The sequence below is a fragment of the Herpailurus yagouaroundi genome, unplaced genomic scaffold (assembly GCF_014898765.1).
Source record: "Herpailurus yagouaroundi ecotype Mexico unplaced genomic scaffold, PumYag 246, whole genome shotgun sequence".
Classification (NCBI taxonomy): domain Eukaryota; kingdom Metazoa; phylum Chordata; class Mammalia; order Carnivora; family Felidae; genus Herpailurus; species Herpailurus yagouaroundi.
The window spans coordinates 564,305-583,045 of NW_024412463.1; the positions used below are offsets into that span (position 1 = coordinate 564,305).

At 41.0% G+C, this 18,741-nt stretch overlaps 1 protein-coding gene across 1 annotated transcript in view; it reads right to left on the reverse strand.

Moving 5' to 3' along the window:
- Positions 1 to 16,445, reverse strand: part of STAU1 (staufen double-stranded RNA binding protein 1) — an 86,641-nt gene extending 70,196 nt beyond the window's left edge. Inside the window, exon 1 of the mRNA XM_040459994.1 lies at positions 16,427 to 16,445. The gene's annotated coding sequence lies outside the window, so the exon portion shown is untranslated. The remainder of the gene's footprint in view (positions 1 to 16,426) is intronic.
- Between the last annotated feature and the right edge of the window lie 2,296 nt (positions 16,446 to 18,741).

Here is an 18,741-nt window from a genome sequence, read left to right on the forward strand (position 1 = left end):
TCTTTCTTTCTTTCTTTCTTTCTTTCTTTCTTTCTTTCTTTCTTTCTTCCTTTCTTCCTTTCTTCCTTTCTTCCTTTCTTCCTTTCTTCCTTTCGGTTTATTTTGAGAGAGAGAGTGCATGCAGAACAGAGGAGGGGCAGAGAGAAAGGGAGAGAGAGAGAATCCCAAGCAGGCTCCACACTGTCAGCACAGAGCCCGATGTGGGGCTCAATCCCACAGAGTGTCACGAGATCATGTCCTGGGCCGAAATCAAGAGTTGAATGCCTAACTGACTGAATGCCCAGGTACTCCTTTACACCATGTTTTAGCACGTGGCTCACATATTCTCCACTTATCATCCTGGTGACCTCAACATTCATACGAACAGCCAATCCAAGATCCTGGTCATTTAGTTGTAGGACTTTCTCTTTTTCAGTGACCTTCTCCTCCATCCTACCTCAGTCATCCCTCCTTATGACTATATACTGGGTCTTGACATCAAAAAGAAATATATCCAAAATATCATTCTACATTCTGGCCACAACACTTCCAACTTCTGTGTTCCATGACTCACTAAGACTATTCTTCTAGCTAATCAGAACTCCAATCTATTTACCCATCTAGTTTCTCTCTTTCCATCAACTTTCTCCACCTTTCATATCTTTCTATATTCAGCAAAATGTTATGGCCCATCATTTCAAAAACACTCTTTCCAGTACCCTAAATTCCCATGACCATCTGTATTTTGATTGTACCTATTGATCAAAATTCCACCTATTTGCTTTGTCAGTGTCTATTTTTTTAATTTGTTTAATTTTTTTTTGACTTTATTTTTGAGAGAGAGAGAGAGAGCAAGCAGGGGTGGGGCAGAGAGAGAGGGGCACAAAATCCAAAGTAGGCTCCAGGCTCTGAGCTGTCAGCACAGAGCCAGACCCAGGGCTCGAACCCACAAACCGTGAGATCATGACCTGAACCAAAGTTGGATACTTAACCAACTGAGCCACCCAGTATCTATTTGAAAAATTCACTCATCTTCCCAAAACAAAAACAATAACCCACCTATATCTGAAACAATCTTCTTGCTGTTCCCGTAGGAATGGTTGGTGTCTCTCCTATCCAAACCAATCCTTATCTCCTCCTCTGCTTCATATAAACCTTACACTCCCAAGGATTCATTTTCTCTTCTGGATATCTAAGCTTTAGCTCTCAACTATATTCTTCCAATTTTTATTTAAACATTCTCAAGTCTTTCTTATCTGAAAAACAAAACCCAAACAGGCAAATGTCTTAATTTCATTGTATCTCCAGCTCCATCCCATTTTCTTCCTTCCCTTCTCACAGCCAAACTTACTGAAAGGTTTACCAACACTTTGTTAAAACATTACTAAGTCCAGTGAGCATGTTCACATCTCTTGTTGCTGGATCTTCCACTAGCATTTGACATGGCCCATCACTCTCTTCTAGAATATTCTCCTTCCTGGGCATCTGGACACTACTCTCTGCTAGTTTCTATCCTGTTTCTCTGATCACTCCTTTTCTTTTTAAGGTCTTAAAATGAGACAGAAGAAATTGTTTTAGGGATGCCTGGGTGGCTTAGTAGGTTGGGTGTCTGACTCTTTTTTTTTTTTTTAATGAAATTTATTGTCAAATTGGTTTCCATACAACACCCAGTGCTCATCCCAAAAGGTGCCCTCCTCAATACCCATCACCCACCCTCTCCTCCCTCCCACCCCCCATCAACCCTCAGTTTGCTCTCAGTTCTCAACAGTCTCTTATGCTTTGGCTCTCTCCCACTCTAACCTTTTTTTTTTTTTTCCTTCCCCTCCCCCATGGGTTCCTGTTAAGTTTCTCAGGATCCACATAAGAGTGAAACCATATGGTATCTGTCTTTCTCTGTATGGCTTATTTCACTTAGCATCACACTCTCCAGTTCCATCCACGTTGCTACAAAAGGCCATATTTCATTTTTTCTCATTGCCACGTAGTATTCCATAGTGTATATAAACCACAATTTCTTTATCCATTCATCAGTTGATGGACATTTAGGCTCTTTCCATAATTTGGCTATTGTTGAGAGTGCTGCTATGAACATTGGGGTACAAGTGCCCCTATGCATCAGTACTCCTGTGTCCCTTGGATAAATTCCTAGCAGTGCTATTGCTGGGTCATAGGGTAGGTCTATTTTTAATTTTCTGAGGAACCTCCACACTGCTTTCCAGAGCGGCTGCACCAATTTGCATTCCCACCAACAGTGCAAGAGGGTTCCCGTTTCTCCACATCCTCTCCAGCATCTATAGTCTCCTGATTTGTTCATTTTGGCCACTCTGACTGGCGTGAGGTGATACCTGAGTGTCGTTTTGATTTGTATTTCCCTGATAAGGAGCGACGCTGAACATCTTTTCATGTGCCTGTTGGCCATCCGGATGTCTTCTTTAGAGAAGTGTCTATTCATGTTTTCTGCCCATTTCTTCACTGGGTTATTTGCTTTTCGGGTGTGGAGTTTGGTGAGCTCTTTATAGATTTTGGATACTAGCCCTTTGTCCGATATGTCATTTGCAAATATCTTTTCCCATTCCGTTGGTTGCCTTTTAGTTTTGTTGGTTGTTTCCTTTGCTGTGCAGAAGCTTTTTATCTTCATAAGGTCCCAGTAATTCACTTTTGCTTTTAATTCCCTTGCCTTTGGGGATGTGTCGAGTAAGAGATTGCTACGGCTGAGGTCAGAGAGGTCTTTTCCTGCTTTCTCCTCTAAGGTTTTGATGGTTTCCTGTCTCACATTCAGGTCCTTGATCCATTTTGAGTTTATTTTTGTGAATGGTGTGAGAAAGTGGTCTAGTTTCAACCTTCTGCATGTTGCTGTCCAGTTCTCCCAGCACCATTTGTTAAAGAGACTGTCTTTTTTCCATTGGATGTTCTTTCCTGCTTTGTCAAAGATGAGTTGGCCATACGTTTGTGGGTCTAGTTCTGGGGTTTCTATTCTATTCCATTGGTCTATGTGTCTGTTTTTGTGCCAGGGTGTCTGACTCTTGATTTGGCTCAGGTCATGATCTCGTGGTTCATGGGATCAAGCTCTGCATCAGGCCTGTGCTGACAGCATGGATCTTGCTTGGGATTCTCTCGCGCGTGTGCGCTCTCTCTCTCTCTCTCAAAATAAATAAATAAACTTTAAAAAAAGTTTTTAAAAAAGTGTTTTACAAATCTGAGCACGGTAATTAGTATGGATCATTAATATTTTCTTGTTAATCATATAAAAAGAGGAATGCATATGGAGCAAAGTTAGAAGGCAGACTGGAAAAGGAGAGTGATGGTTTTATTGAAATGGTATGATATAGGTGTTATCTTTTGCCTTTCTCAAATTTTCTTTATAGTCTAACAGTGTTTTGTACTATATATTTTTATTTAAGTATAATTAACAGGCATTAGTAGTGTTTTCACAATAAATATAAATCAAATATATTTTTTAGAAAAAATTTATAATAGCTGTTCTAAGAATGTATGTTGGAGATAGAATGGTAAAGTTGGTGTGGCCATAAGAAGAAACGAGAACAATGCTCTTCTTCTTCAAGGAAGAAGTTTACTGTACTCACAGGTCCTAGAGGGGGATACCCATGTGCCATGTGGAGTCACAGGGGAAGCAGCAAGTATTGTTGGCACCTGGTGGCAGAAGACAGGAAAGAGGGGAAAGGCTGGGTTTAGGACTGTCCAGTTTGAATAATGCCAATGGGCTCTGGGCTGCAGGGGTGCTCTCTAGTTGCCTGTACCTGGCCCTGGGATGATTTAGGGCAGAGGAAACACTGGCTTGTTGTGTGCTAGTTTGAGAAGGACAACAAGAGCCACACACTAGAGATTGGTTGGCTTGCATATAAGGGATGTGCTGCTGAGCCCTTTGCTCTGTGTCTCTAAGGAGTAGCCCTGGGGGGAGCAGGCTCTCCTACTGACAAGTTTTTAAGATGTCAAAACACAAAATACCAATTTTTTTTTTTAAAGCATGATTAATACACCACCTTCCAGGGTCACCTGGGTGGCTCAGTTGGTGAAGCATCCGCCTTTTGATTTCGGCTCAGGTCATGATCTCATGGTTCGTGAGTTCGAGCCCCACATCAGTCTCCACGCTGACAGTGCAGAGCCTGCTTGGGATTCTCTCTCTCCCCCTCTCTCTGCTTCTCTCCCTCTCCCTCTCAAAATAAATAAATAAACTTAAAAAAAAAATACAACACCTTCCAGGAAACTTCACTACTCTTTCAGATGTTGACCCCGTATTTTCCATCACATATGAGAAGGAAGGATAATGTTTAGTTACAAGGCAGACAGACACTGCATGAACCAAGCATATTACCTCACAGCTGCAGCTGTTGCATGCCCAGATCAAAGACTATGGACAGTATTACTTAGATAGAATGCCCTCTATATTTAAAAGAATAGCATTACCCAAAGCAAACAAAGTAAACCAGTAAAGCAAAAGCTTTTGCAGGGTGTGGGCACTAACTGCGCTTCTCATAGGGACCAGCCGGCTTGACAAGTTTTTGTTTATAAACCCTAGGAGAATGCAAAAGGAAGTAATTGCTAGTGGGATGGGAGAAGGAACAGCTCTTGGATTTCACCAGCATTTAGGAGAAAAGAGGGAGAATTGTGGCTCAGTTGACATTGTGATAAAGGATTGTCATGGTAAGGAGCTCAGGTTTTGGTCTCAAATGGACTTGGATTCAAATCCTGCATTGGCCACTCATTGGCTTCTTTGGACAAGTCAATTAATAATAATAAATGACCTTTACAAAGCACTAATGATATGTCAGGCACTGTTGTAAGTGCTTTACATGTATTAATTTATTTAACCCCCTCAACTATCTTATGTGGTAGGTACTATAATTTCCTCCATTTTATGAATGCATAAACTGAGGCACAGAGTAATTAAGTCAGTTGCCCAAGATCAACACACATGTATTAAGTGAAGGAGCTGTTTCCAAAAGAGCTGGCCATGTATCTCATGTCCTTCTAGTCAATAACTTTTCCCTCTTGAGTTAAGCAGTGCTGGTTTCTGAGCTCTAAGTGATACAACAGTTTACAAGGGTTTTTATGAATGTTGTCACACACGTATGAATTTTGTGCCAAATAAATTGTAGGTATCATTTATACTCTAGGATTATAAGGAAGATTGTGAAATGAAGAAAATATAGTTAATTGAGAAAGTATGAAACTTCTTTGGAGGGGCACCTGGGTGGCTCAGACGGTTAAGCATCTGACTCTTGATTTCGACTCAGGTCATGATCTCATGGTTTGTGAGTTTGAGCCCTGTGTTAGGCTCCACACTGTCAGTGCGGAGCCTGCTTGGAATTTTCTTTTTCTCTTTCCCCTGCTCCCCAAAATAAATAAATAAGCTTAAAAAAAAACAAAAACAAGAAACCTCATTGGGAATTAGTATATGAATTTTTTTTTCAACATTTTTTATTTATTTTTGGGACAGAGAGAGACAGAGCATGAACGGGGGAGGAGCAGAGAGAGAGGGAGACACAGAATCGGAAACAGGCTCCAGGCTCCAAGCCATCAGCCCAGAGCCCGACGCGGGGCTCGAACTCACGAACCGCGAGATCGTGACCCGGCTGAAGTCGGACGCTTAACCGACTGCGCCACCCAGGCGCCCCGGTATATGAATTTTTTAAAACAATCTCAAACTTGGGGCGCCTGAGTGGCTCAGTTCGTTAGGTGACTGACTCTTGATTTCATCTCAGGTTCTCATGGTTCATGAGTTTGAGCCCCTCATCAGGCTCTGTACTGACAGTGTAGAGCCTGCTTGTGATTCTCTGTCTCATTCTCTCTCTGCCTCTCTCTCTCTCTCTCTCTCTCAAAAATAAATAAACATTTTTAAAAATATATACTTCCTTTAAAAATAATAAATAAATAAAACAACCTCAAACTTACAAACAGGTTATAAATACGGCTCTGATAGGTGTTTTTGTTTTTTGGGTTTTTTTTGTGCTGAACCATTTGAGACTAAATGCTGACTTGTTACCTCATCACTTTCAAATACTTTAGCGTGTATTTCCTACAAGGGATTTCTTCGTAATACAACCATCAAAATAAGAAAATTAACATGATAGAATACCATTGTTCAATCCTCAGCCAACTCATCAAGTTTCGCGGGTTTGTCCAATAATGTCCTTTGCAGTGAAGAGATCTTTGCATTTAAGTTGTTCTGTCTCTTTAGTCTCTTTCAATCTGGAGCAGTTCTTTGGTCTTTCCTTAACTTTCTTGTCCTTGACACTTTTGAAGGTCGAAGGCCAGTTATTTTGCGCCATATTCTTCCATTTGGGTTTAGCAGAGGTTTCTTCGCAATTAGATTCAGGTTATGCATCTTTGGCAAAAAAATCAAACACCAACGATGCTGTGTTCTCATTACATCCAGTCAGGTGGCACATGATTGTGATCTGTCCCTTTGCTAATGGTGTTCGCTTTGCTCATTTGATTAAGGTAACGTCTGCCAGTCTTCACATCTGTATACTTACTCTTTTTCCTTTTACTTATTAGGTATTTTGTAAAAAGGTACTTTGAAACTAGGTAAATGTCCTATTCCTATCACACTTTCAATTTCTTTATTTTTCTCTTATTCAGTGGGTTATAGTTTATTACTCTATCTATCTATCTATCTATCTATCTTTAATTGGGATGCAATTCACCTACCATAAAATTCGCTCCTTTAAAAAAAAATTCACCCTTTTAAAGTGTACAATTCAAGGGTGCCCTGGTGGCTCAGCTGGTTGAACGTCCGACTCTTGATCTTGGCTCAGGTCATGATCTCACAGTCTGTGGGATGGAGCCCCGTGTTGGGATCTACATTGACAACACAGAGCCTCCTTGGGATTCTCTCTCTCCCTTTCTCTCTGCCCCTCCCAACTTTTCCTCTTTCTTTCTCTCTCTAAATAAATAAACAAATAAACTTAAAAAAAATACAGTATACAATTTAGCAGGTTTTAGTATATTCTTAAAGTTGTATGACCATCACCACTATCTAATTCTAGAACAATTTCATCATCCCGAAAACAAATGCATTAACATCCATTCTTTCCTCTCCCTAGCCACTGACAACCACTAATTTGCTTTCTGTCTCTGGGCATTTGCCTATGCTGGCCCTTTTATACAAATAGAATCATAAAATACGTGGCTGGCTTCTTTCACTTAGCATAAAGTTTTCCAGGTCCATCCATATTGTTGTGTGTGTCAGTACTTTATTTTTTTTTATAACTTGTTTTATTTTTTATTTTTTTAAATTTATATCTAAATTAGTTAGCATATAGTGCAACAATGATTTCAGGAGTAGATTCCTTAGTGTCCCTTACCAATTTAGCCCATCGCCCCTCCCACAACCCCTCCAGTAACCCTCTGTTCTCCATATTTTTGAGTCTCTTCTGTTTTGCCCCCTCCCTGTTTTTATATTATTTTTGTGTCCCTTCCCTTATGTTCATCTGTTTTGTCTCTTAAAGTCCTCATATGAGGGAAGTCATATGATTTTTGTCTTTCTCTGACTGACTAATTTCACTTAGCATAATACCCTCTAGTTCCATCCATGTAGTTGCAGATGGCAAGATTTCACTCTTTTTGATTGCCGAGTAATACTCCATTGTATATATATACCACATCTTCTTTATCCATTCATCCATCAATGGACATTTGGGCTCTTTCCATACTTTGGCTATTGTTGATAGTACTGCTATAAACATGGGGGTGCATGTGTCCCTTCAAAACAGCACACCTGTATCTCTTGGATAAATACCTAGTAGTGCAATTGCTGGGTCGTAGGGTAGTTGTATTTTTAGTTTTTTGAGAACCTCCATAATGTTTTCCAGAGTGGCTGCAACAGCCTGCATTCCCAAGTACTTTATTTTTTTTTAACTGGCAATTAATATTCCTGTATAAGTAACACATATATAATGGGGCACCTGGCTGGTTCAGTTGATGGAGTGTGCGACTCTTGATCTCAGCATTGTGAGTTCAAGACCCACATTGGATGTAGAGATGCCTTTAAAAAATAAATTAAGGGGCGCCTGGGTGGCGCAGTCGGTTAAGTGTCCGACTTCAACCAGGTCACGATCTCATGGTCCGTGAGTTCGAGCCCCGCGTCGGGCTCTGGGCTGATGGCTCAGAGCCTGGAGCCTGTTTCCGATTCTGTGTCTCCCTCTCTCTCTGCCCCTCGCCCGTTCATGCTCTGTCTCTCTCTGTCCCAAAAATAAATAAACGTTGAAAAAAAAAATTAAAAAAAAAAATAAAAAATAAATTAAAATGTATAGTATATAGTATACATACATCACATTTTGTTTTTTCATTTATCAAATGATAGACATTTGTGTTGTTTCTATTTTGGGCTATCCATGAGTAATGCAACTATGAACATTCAGGTACAAGTTTTTGTGTGGCTATATGTTTTTAATTCTCTTGGGCATATACCTAGAGGTGGAATTTGGGGGTCATATGGTAACTCTATGTTTAACTTTTTGAGGAAACACCAAACTGTTTTCCAAAGTGGCTGCACCATTTCACATTCCCACCAACAGCACATGAAGGTTTCAATTTCTCTGCACTCTTGCCAACAGTTGTTATTATCTATTTTTTTATTATAGTTGACACTTGAACATTAGGGACAGTGACCCCACACACACAGTTGAAAATCTGCACATAATTTTTGGCTCCACCAAAGCATAACTACTCATAGCCTACTATTGACTGGAAGCCTTACTGACAACATAGTTACTTAATACATATTCTGTATGTTATATACACACTGCATTCTTACAATAAAGTAAACTGGAGAAAAGAAAATGTTATTAAGAAAATCATAAGAAAGAGAAAATAGGGGCTCCTGGCTAACTCAGTTGGTACAGCATGGGACTCTTGATCTCAGGGTCGCAAGTTCAAGCCCCACGTTGGGTGTAGAGCTTATGCTTAAAAAAAGAAGAAGAGGGTGGCTCATTCAGTTGAACTTCCAACTTCGGCTCAGGTCATGATCTCATGGTTCATGGGTTCGAGCCCCGCATCAGGCTATGTGCTGATAGCTCAGAGCCTGGAGCCTGCTTCGGATTCTGTGTCTCCCTTTCTCCCTGCTCCTCCCCTGCTCATGCTCTGTCTTTCTCTATCTCTCAAAAATAAATAAACATAAACAAAAAATTAAAAAAAAATAAAGAATAAAGAGAAAATACATATGTAGTACTCTACTGTATTTGTGGAAAAAAAATCCACGTATAAGTGGACTCATGCAGTTCAAACCTGTGTTGTTCAGGGTCAATTGTCTAGCCATCTTAGTGGGTGTGAAGTGATAGTTCCTCGTGGTTTTTATTTACATTATTTTTATTTTATTTATTTATTTAATTTACATTATTTTATTTATTTATATTTAATTACATTACATTTCCTTACTGACTGGTGTTGTTGAGTATCTCTTTGCCCTGATAAACTCAAACAGGCTCTTTCTGATCTTTCAGGTTTCAGAGTAGACGTCATCCCCATCATAAGGGCCTTCCCTAAGTCTTCACTGCAGTGATAGGATCCTTCTATAAATGTTTCTAGTTCTTTCCCCTCTCTGCATGTTAGGTAAGACGGTACTTTCCTGCCCCCCTTGACACTGGGTGTGGCTATATGACTTAATTTGACCAATGAAAGGTGAACAGAAGGGAAATGTGTCATTTCTGGGCAAAGGATCTAAGAAGCAGTTCACTTGTTGCCATAATCCCCTTCTTGCTGCTTCAGTAATGATCAAATTTCACATTGAGGTGAAGCCTGGGCCTATGAGTAATTATAATAAGCAGACTTCCCAGTCTGATGCTCCTGATGTTGTTTTGACGAGTTTGGCAGTGCCTCCCAAATTTAAACATAGAGTTAAAACATATGAGCCAAGGGGCACCTGGGTGGCTCAGTCGGTTGAGCAACTGACTTCAGCTCAGGTCATGATCTTGCGGTTTGTGAGTTCAAGCCCCACGTCGGGCTCTGTGCTGACAGCTCAGAGCCTGGAGCCTGCTTCGGATTCTGTGTCTCCCTCTCACTCTGCCCCTCCCCCACTCATGCTCTGTCTCAGAAATAAACATCAAAAAATTAAAAAATATAAAAAATAAAAAATAAAACATATGACCCAATAATTTCACTTGTAGTACCCAAGAAATTTAAATAAATATGTCTTCCCCCAAATGGGTTCATGTATGTTCATAGCAACATCATTCATAATAGCCAAAAAAAAAAAAAAGGAAACAACCTGAATGCCCATCATCTGATAAATGAACAAAATGTGGCATATCCATATAATGGAATATTATTTAGCCACATATAAAAGAATGGAGTACTGTGCATGCTATAACATGGATGCTCCTGGAAAACCTGTTACGAGAAAGAAACTAGTCACATATTGTATAATTCCATTTACATAAATTTTCTAGAACAGGCAAATACATGGAGACAAAAAGTAGATTCATGGTTGCCTAGGGCTGAGTGTGTGTGTGTGTGTGTGTGTGTGTGTGTGTGTGTGTGTGAAAATTGGGGATGATAGTTAGAGTATGGGCTTTTCTTGGGCTTTCATTTGATGAAAATGTTCTAAAATTGATTTTGGTGATGTTGCTTTAACTGGCTGGGAAACGTGGTATATGAATTGTATCTCAATAAAACTTACAAAAATTAGGGTATTGATGTACTTCATAAGGCTATTGTGAGAATTAAATCAGTCAATGTGCATAAATCATAGAATAATGTTTAAAACATAAGTGCTCAAAGGGCGCCTGGGTGGCTCAGTTGGTTAAGCATCTGACTTCAGCTCAGGTCATGATCTCACAACTTGTGAGTTCAAGCCCTACATTGGGCTCTGTGCTGACAGCTCAGAGCCTGGAGCCTGCTTTAGATTCTGTGTCTCCTCTTTCTCTGCTCCTTCCCTGCTCACGCTCGCCCTCTCTCTCTCTTCAAAAATAAACAAACATTAAAAAAATTAAAAATATATTAAAAAAAACATAAGTGCTCAAGAAGGCTTATATTGTTAATATTTCCTTGAGACACCTGATGCCTTTTCTTTCTCTCTTTCTTCCTTTCTTTCTTTCTTTCTTTCTTTCTTTCTTTCTTTCTTTCTTTCTTTCTTTCTAAATTTTATTTTTAAGTAATCTCTATATCCATCTTGGGGCTCGAACTCACAACCCTGAGATTAAGAGTTGCACGTTCCACCAACAGAACAGCCAGGTGCCCCACACCTGATGCCTCTAATCTGATTTCAACAGTCAACTGTTTCTTACAATAAAATGATTTCTAATTAAGACCACAGCCAAAAGCAAAATTGCACCATGACTATAACTTGTTTTAAGAAAGATTAAGACAGGAGCACCTGGGTGGCTCAGTTAACCGTCCAGCTCTTGATCTCAGCACAGGTCTTGATCTCAGGGTCGTGAGTTCAAGTCCTGCATTGGGCTCGGCACTGGCTGTGAAGCCTACTTAAAAAAAGAAAAAAAAAGATGAAGACATTATAGGGCAGAAACAAAAATGAGACAGGTATAATAAAATCAATACAGTGAATTTGTACAGATGCATACATTTTATTTGAATGCATAGAAGGAAGGGACAATGAATCAATTAGGATTAGATGTGGTTGCATGTGACAACAAAACAAAACAGGGTTTAAACAACACAGAAGATCATTTGGCTTCATTCATAAATGAAGTCTAGGTTGGTAGTTCAAGACCTATATGAGATTTTTGTTCCATAAAGACCTTAGTAATGCGTGCTCCTTCTACCCACTGGTCTGCTATCCTCACCCTCCTGGTCCAAGATAGCAGCTAGCGTGGCAGCCATTTTGTCCAAATCTGTTCCCACTTTGGAGCCTGTGCACCTATTCTTTCTTCCTAGAAATCTCGCTGAATGCCTCTTGCCCCATCTTTGGTTCTCAGCTTTGGAACATGGTCACCTCTCCACAGCTGACTATCCTGACCACATGTCCCACTCCCTCTTACCAACCTGCAGTCTTTCCTTCATCTCACTTATCACCTGTCTGTATTGGTTCTATTACCTACTAAAGGAGTGACCTTGGGCAAATTCCTTTATCTCCCTGTGCCTCATTTTCTCTACCTGTAAAATGGAGATATAATAGCACCAACAGGAAGGTTACATGAAGGTTCAAATTCATGAGAATGTTAACCCTGAACACGGCGGAGGGAACGAGATGGAATTATCCCCAGTGTCTGTTTTTGTTCCAGAACATATGAAGATATTATGTTAGTAAGCTGACCTTAAGTCGGTGCCACTGTTTGGTAGTAGAATATTGCTCAATATTAATTATTAACATCCATCTTGACTCCCTGAGAATAAAGTCAGTTAGAAACTCTGTGCTGAATTGGATGGGAAGACTGAGTTCTCCTAAACACAGCTCAAGTTCTGGTGTTGATATCAGGCGCCTCCCTCCCAGAAGGAAAATAAGTCTTTTTTTCCAGCCTGAGCTTCTTAGACTCAGGTTTGGAGAAGAGATAAGGAATTAGATGAAATTGCCTCACTCAGTTGCATATGTCCGACTCTTGATATTGGCTCGGGTCATGATCCTGCAGCCAGTCGTGGGATTGAGCCCCATGTTGGGAATCTCTCTCCCCCTCTCTCTCTCTGCCTCTCCCCTGCTTACATGCCTTGCCCTTTCTCTCTCTCTCTCTCTCAAAATAAATAAACATTTTTAAAAATATGTATTTTAGACAAGTGCAGCAAATCTCCAAAGCTCTTGACATCTTTGACCACCAAGCATCTCACATGTGTCTTGCTCATTCTTGGGCAAGGTTGTCAAGGTTTCTACATCTACCTGGATCTTATCATTTGCAAATCACACAGGGGAATTAAGATGTAAAGACAGCCTGGATTTGGCACCATCTAATAACAAAGCTGCAACCCTTGGAGCAGCACTCATGATCCAGGGAGATGCTCAACACTCACGGAATGTAGTCACGTGGTACCAGGGTGTAAGTCAATGCTAAACATACTTTGTGCCATGACAAGTCCAAACAGATCCTTGCGGCATGCTGGGAAGGACAAGATCTTATCTGTAGATGGAAAGAATCATGATTGGGTTGCTAAAGGGAGCTGCATTTTCAGAGAAGTTTTATTTCCTTGGGAACATTGTACTAGCCCTCCTGCGAACACAGGTGTTTCTTTAGAAATCGCCTTAGATCTATCATTTTATCATTTATTTTATTCATATTGTATTTTTCCCTTCAGATTGGAAAGAGTGGCAATACTTTTTTACTCTCTGATTAGTTTTTTAAATGCTTATTTATTTTTGAGAGAGAGACAGAGACAGAGCATGAGCGGGAGAGGGGCAGAGAGAGAGGAAGACACAGAATCAGAAGCAGGCTCCAGGCTCTGAGCTGTCCGCACAGGGCCTGATGCAGGGTTTGAACTCACAAACTGTGAGATCATGACCTGAGCCGAAGTCAGGTGCTTAACCGACTGAGCCACCCAGGCACCCCTTTCCCCTCTGATTAGTTTTAAATATATGGTTAGTGTTTTTAAAAATCAAGTATTAGATGGGGCGCCTGGGTGGCTCAGTCGATTAAGCGTCCAACTTCGGCTCAGGTCATGATCTTGTGGTTCCTGAGTTTGAGGCCATGTCTGGCAAAGCCTGGAGCCTGCTTCGGATTCTGTGTCTCCCTCTTTCTCTGCCCCTCCCCCGCTCATGCTCTGTCTCTCTCACTCTCAAAAATGAATAAATGTTAAAAAAATTTTTTTTTAAATCAAGTATTAGGGAGGAGCGCCTGGGTGCTCAATCCATCTCAGGTGGTGATCTCACGGTTTGTGAGTTCAGTTTGAGCCCCTCTTTGGGCTCTGTGCTGACAGTATGGAGCCTGCTTGGAAGTCTCTCTCCCTTCCTCTCTCCCAGCCCCTCCCCCACTCTCTCTCAAAATAAATAAATAAAGTTAAAAAAAGCACACATTAGGGAAAATTAAAAGAAGCAACTAAAAATCATCTATAATTTCACCTTCCAGATATAATTGTGGCTAACATTTTAGTGTTATGTGCCTCTTGACTGTAACAGAAATTTCCTATTTTCTCAATAGCTGTTATCCACTTTTCCTTAGCAGTAAAACTCTAGAAGTTTAGTTGGGTCTATAGCTGCTCAGAATAAAATCTATATTTGCCAGCCTCTTTGCCCACAGAGTAGGTCCTGGCCATGAGATGGAAGCAGAAGTTGTCTGTATGACTTCCAGGAAGTGTGATTAAGGAGAGAATATGAGTTCTTCTTTCCCTGCCCCTTCCTTCATGTTTGCTGGAATGAGGCCTGATGGCTGGAGTTTCAGCAGCCATTATGGACAGTGTAGTAGAAGCCATGTGATGATGATGTGGACCAAGAGGATAGAAGGAGTCTGGGTCACCCTATCTGCCCTTTTATCAAGAGAAATCAACTTTGAATTTCTTTGATTCAGTATACATTCACCAAGTTTGGCAGTAAATCTAATGTCAACTCTTTTGGGGGACTCTTTCCCATCTCTTGGAATCACCTAAACAAAACAAAATAATAAGAACCCAGCTTCCCATAATACAATAAAATTGGGGAGGCACCTGGGTCACTCAGTCAATTAAGCGTCCGACTTCGGCTTAGGTCATGATCTTACAGTTCGTGAGTTGGAGCCCTGCCTCTGGCTCACTGCTGTCAGCTCAGAGCCTGCTTTGGATCCTCTGTTCCCCTCTCCCTCTGCCCTTTCCATGCTCATGCTCTCTCTCTGAAAAATTAATAAACATTAAAAAAAAAGGAATAAAGAAAATTGGGATAGGCCCTTTAGTTTTCTGCTCAATGATCACTGCTGATTTGCTCAGAGACTGAGACCAAAACCATGTCCTATTAGAGTTAGATGGCACTCCTCTTAGCAACCATTTCCTTTGCACCAAGTCTGTCCAAGCATGGACTACTCTCAAGAGACTTGCTGCTTCCCAGGGTGCTACAGGAGTGAGAGGTGTAGGTCTTAACTATTCAGAAATTCAACACCTTCTGCCCTTCCAGGCTAGCTGCCATGAATATTTGTTATAATAATGGCTGCTCAACATCCTTGGACTCCTTCCCCTTCCAGTGTTGGGGAACATCCCATCTTATCAATTCATGCTTCTCTAAGACTGAGACTAGATAATGACTTTCTCAGGGTCTCTGCAGCTAGAGTGACCTAACTAGTCTATGACCTAGACTCTGCCAACCAGAAGCATCAGTGCCAGTCTTCAATAGGAAGCAGAGAGCCATGGTTGGAATCCACTGTAGCCAGCATGGCAGGAGAAACTCTCAGCTTCAGAGGCTGCAGTGGCCTCTGGTCTTATGGGCAGAGGATAAATCACAATGTCTAGAAGCAGCAGTAGTGTCTTGAGCAAAGGAGATCTGTGGAGTGATTTGGCCATTGTTTCTGGATATAACCTTCAGGTCTGGAGATTATCAACCTATCTCATTCCTCTAGAGATATCTATAGCTATATAGGGAGATATCTATGTAGATACGGACATAGAGAAAGAGACAGAGGGAGGGAGGGAGGGAGGGAGAGAGAGAGAGAGAGAGAGAGAGAGAGAGGTTGTATGGAATTGGCTCATGCAATTATGGAGCGAGCAAATCCAAAATTTGTAGAGCCAATGTCCCAGTTCAAGTTTGAAGGTTGGGAGTTGCCGTAGAATCAGGAAGTGTTGATTCCAGTTCTAAAAAGGCCATCAGACAGGAAGAATACTTTCTTACTCAGTGAAGAGTCAGTCTTTTATTCTAATCAGGCCTTTGACTGCTTGGATGAGGCTCTCTCACCTTATGGAGGTCAATCTTTTACGCAGCCTAATGATTTAAATGTTAATCTCTCTCTTTTATTTAAAAAATTTTTTTTAATGCTTATTTATTTTGAGAGAGAGAGAGAAAGAGAGAAAGCATGAGTGGGGGAGAGTCAGAGAGAAAGGGAGAGAGAGAATCCCAAGTAGGCTCCACACTGCCAGTGCAGAGCCCGAGGTGGGGCTCGATCCCATGAACCTTGATATCATGGCCTGAGCTGAAATCAGGAGTCAGATGCTCAACTGACTGAGCCACTCAGGCGCCCCTAAATGTTAATCTCATCCAAAAACACACTTAGAGAAACACCCAAGATAATGTTTGACCAAATATCTGGGCATCTTATGGTCCAGTCAAGTTGACATGAAATTAACCATCACACTGCCCCATAAAGAACTCTCTGGGATTGATTTAGTTGTTTGTATTCAACTTAAATAGCCTATACCCCTTTCCTGTGTTAAGGAATCTGTATCTCCACAGAAGCATTCTTCTCAAAACCTTCTTCTCATAACCTTGATGACAAATACCTCTATTGCTTTCACCTCTGGTCTCTTCAATTTCACCTTCCTTGATGGGCCTGAAGTTTAGCTTCCCCTTCTTTCAGTTGGTAAGTCCACAGCAGCAAAAAAGCACAAAATCTGATTATTTTCTTAATAGTTCACCCATCAGATTCCATCTTACCATATGTGATGCTTTCTTGGGGTGCCTGGTTGGCTCAGTCAGCAGAGCATGCAGCTCTTGATCTTGAGGTTGTAGGTTTGAGCCCCATGTTGGGTGTAGAGATTACTTTTTAAAAAGTCTAAAATAAAAAAGCATTTATAATCTGATTTCTTAAGATATTTTTTTTTCAACGTTTATTTATTTTTGGGACAGAGAGAGACAGAGCATGAACGGGGGAGGGGCAGAGAGAGAGGGAGACACAGAATCAGAAACAGGCTCCAGGCTCTGAGCCATCAGCCCAGAGCCCGACGCGGGGCTCGAACTCACGGACCGCGAGATCGTGACCTGGCTGAAGTCGGACACTTAACCAACTGCGCCACCCAGGCGCCCCTGATTTCTTAAGATATTTTAGATAATTCTTTGTCAGCATACATGAAGCTACATACATTTTAATGGCTACAGTTTTCCATTGTAGGAATGTGACACAATTGAGTGAACTATTTCTTCTGTTTTTTTTTCTTTTTCTTTCTTTCTGTCTTTCTTTCTTCCTTCCTCCCTCCCTCCTTTCTTCCTTTTCTTTCTTTCTTCCCTCCCTCCCTTCTCTCTTTCTTCCTTTCTTTCTTTCTTTCTTTCTTTCTTTCTTTCTTTCTTTCTTTCTTTCTTTCTTTCTTTCTTTCTTTCTTTCTTTCCTTTCTTTCTTGTATGCTCTGCATCCAGCATAGAGCCCAATGTGGGCTTGAACTCATGACCCTGAGATCAAGACCTGAGCTGAGATTAACAGTTAGGCACTTGGGGCGCCTGAGTGGCTCAGTCAGCTAAGTGTCTGACTTCAGCTCAGGTCATGATCTCGAGGTTTGTGAGTTTGAGCCTCGTGTTAGGCTCTGTGCTGACAGCTCAGAGCCTGGAGCCTGCTTTGGATTCCGTGTCTCCCTCTCTCTCTGCCCCTCCCCTGCTTGTACTCTGTCTCTCTCTCTCTCAGAAATAAATAAACATTAAAAAAAAAAAAAAAAAGAGACACTTAACCAACTGAGCCACCCAGGTGCCCCTGAATGATTTCTTTGCTGATACACATTTGGATCATTTACAAAATTTTCACTAGAAACAGTGCTTTGATGTACATATGATTGTATGTACTTGTCTGGATTACTTTTGGCTTGTATGTCAAAGTTCAGTTATGAGACAGAAACTATAGTAGTTATTTTAACAAAAAAATTTAATGTAAAGAATTATTTGGGGTGCCTGGGTGGCTCAGCCGGTTAAGCATCCGACTTCGGCTCAGGTCATGATCTCACAGTCTGTGGGTTCTAGCCCCGCGTTGGGCTCTGTGCTGACAGCTCAGAGCCTGGAGCCTGCTTGGGATTGTGTCTCCCTCACTCTCTGTGCCCTGCTCCTGCTCATATTCTGTCTCTCTCTCTATCAAAAATAAACATTAAAAAAATATTATTCAAGGCTCCAAATAACCACAGCAATATTGAGAAAGAACAAAGTTGGAGGCATCATGCTTCCTGATTTTAATTTTTTTTTCAACATTTATTTATTTATTTATTTATTTTTTGGATTTGACGCTAAAAATAAAGGCAACAAAGGCAAAAAAAAAAAAAAAAAAAAAAGTGGGACTACACCAATCTAAAAAGCTTCTGTCCAGGGGCACCTGGGTGCTTTAGTCAGTAAGTGTCTGACTTCGGCTCAGGTCATGGTCTCACGGTTTATGAGTTTGAGCCCCACACTGGGCTCCCTGCTGTCAGCACAGAGCCCACTTTGAATCCTCTGTCCTCCTCACTCTCTGCCCCCACCCCCACTTGTCTGTCTCAAAGTAAATAAACAAAAACTTAGAAAAAAAAAAAAAAAGCTTCTGCCCAGCAGGGGAAACCACTGACAAAATGAAAAGGCCACCTACTGAATGGGAGAAAATATTTTCAAATTATATATCTGATAAGGAGTTAATATCCAAAATACATAAAGAATTCACATAACTCGGGACGCCTGGGTGGCGCAGTCGGTTAAGCGTCCGACTTCAGCCAGGTCACGATCTCGCGGTCCGTGAGTTTGAGCCCCGCGTCGGGCTCTGGGCTGATGGCTCGGAGCCTGGAGCCTGTTTCCGATTCTGTGTCTCCCTCTCTCTCTGCCCCTCCCCCGTTTATGCTCTGTCTCTCTCTGTCCCAAAAATAAATAAAAAACGTTGAAAAAAAAATTAAAAAAACAAAAAAGAATTCATATAACTCAATAGCAAAAAACAAAAACAAAAACAAAACCCCCACAAACAGCCTGATTTAAAAACGGGCAGAGGATCTGGATAGATAGTTTTCCGAAGAAACATACAGATAGCCAACAGATAC